This window comes from Anopheles moucheti, chromosome 2, assembly GCF_943734755.1.
Source record: "Anopheles moucheti chromosome 2, idAnoMoucSN_F20_07, whole genome shotgun sequence".
NCBI classification, from domain to species: domain Eukaryota; kingdom Metazoa; phylum Arthropoda; class Insecta; order Diptera; family Culicidae; genus Anopheles; species Anopheles moucheti.
The window spans coordinates 60,124,078-60,125,805 of NC_069140.1; the positions used below are offsets into that span (position 1 = coordinate 60,124,078).

Sequence of the window (1,728 nt, forward strand, 5' to 3'; positions counted from 1 at the left end):
TTATGGCTGTACGAAAGGAGCCTTCCCTCACTGTGCATACCCCCTAGACAATTCGAGTAGTTTTACACACGTTCTTCTACCCGGGTACCTCTCTTGGTCCACACATTTGTGGTCGCACACAGGATTTCATATTGCCCTCTCTTTCTTGAATATGTCTGCCCTACTCTAAAGACGACCAACGACCAGTTTTGACCACCCGAACGTTTCTGTACACAGTGATTTCACATGTATGGTTGTGTTGGTGCTCTTAAAAGGCGTGTTGCTGAAAAATTGACAAGTCCAAGGAAGCCGGTAAGCAAAACAATAACAAACGCGAATCCGAACTTATATTTTATATCTTTCTAGCAAAAGAATTGTTCCGCATGGATAAAAATGAGATTCGGAACCATCCCAGCATCTGCGCCGTCGCCAATGGACAAAGAAACGCCGCAAAACTCAACACATTGACGTGTTCCGGTACAGTTTCAGTGCCGACATCGACGGAGATGATCTTTGGTAAGTAAAATCGTTTTTTATGCTAAATATAGTTAATTAATCAGTGGAAGTGTGATAAAATGTGTTCTAGAATGCGTTGTGCATAGTTTTAAGGTTTTGTGGGTGGAAAAGTGAGATTAGCGTGATCCTTATGCTGCAAACGCGCAGTCACACATGTTCTATCAATATAGTTGTGTTCTATCAATATAGTTGTGCCTTAATTTACGGGTTTAACCGCAATAAACCAATTATATGAGCAACGCATAGTTTGGTGTTGTGGGCGCAAAGTGAGATTAGGGGGGGACTATTGTATGGTTTATTGTTGTTAGCATAGATAAGCTAATTTATAATATAATTATTATTTCTACCAATAACACAATAATTAATTCTACCTAATCTTTCGACAGCAGATATTCTTCATGCGCTCATCGTTGTCCGACCGACGCTTCAAAGGAGATACTGGACAGTTGTGTGAACAAACTTGGTTTTTGAAACAAATTTACAATACCGCAGTATGAAGCTCGTCTCGTCAACCAAGGAATAACTATATAATAATGAGTGTTTTATTCAATTATCAATACCAGACTAATTTAGGTTTATAGGTCTATCGGTATGTATAACACGGGAGCATCCGTCTGCTGACGTTGCGGAACATTGGGTTATGATATTATTGTTGTAGTGTCTGATGTCCACGTGTTGTGTTGGATCGTGTTAGTCTGGCATGGTGTTGCATAATTACATATAATTTCATTCCAATGTTCATTTCATCATTTCATCATATTTACAGAATCAATCCTATCCTACTTACAGGATTCAACTTGCTCTGCGCTCAATTCCTATGTTCCTCTGGAAGGTCTCAAGCTGACGGCTTGGTAGCTCAGAAACCTGGAGTATCCACTCCGTCCTTTTTTGCCAAGTGACACAATCCGCCCGAGGGTTTCGGACTACCTCGTACACCCACGATTGGACATACGGTGACAAAAGCTTCTACTACGCACAACGAGGACGAGGACGGAATAGGAAATGGGTAGCAGAGCCTGTGGGGCCGTCAATATATTACGGTACAGATGCTGGGATGGTTCCGAATCTCATTTTTATCCATGCGGAACAATTCTTTTGCTAGAAAGATATAAAATATAAGTTCGGATTCGCGTTTGTTATTGTTTTGCTTACCGGCTTCCTTGGACTTGTCAATTTTTCAGCAACACGCGTTTTAAGAGCACCAATACAAACATACGTGTAAAATCACTGTGT

The 1,728-nt window shown here is 40.8% G+C and overlaps 1 long non-coding RNA gene across 1 annotated transcript; it reads left to right on the forward strand.

Moving 5' to 3' along the window:
* The first annotated feature begins 350 nt into the window (after positions 1–350).
* On the forward strand, positions 351–1,728 carry LOC128298255 (uncharacterized). The gene is made up of 3 exons (XR_008287262.1): positions 351–495; positions 882–1,084; positions 1,285–1,728. It is a non-coding gene; the product is annotated as an uncharacterized LOC128298255 (long non-coding RNA).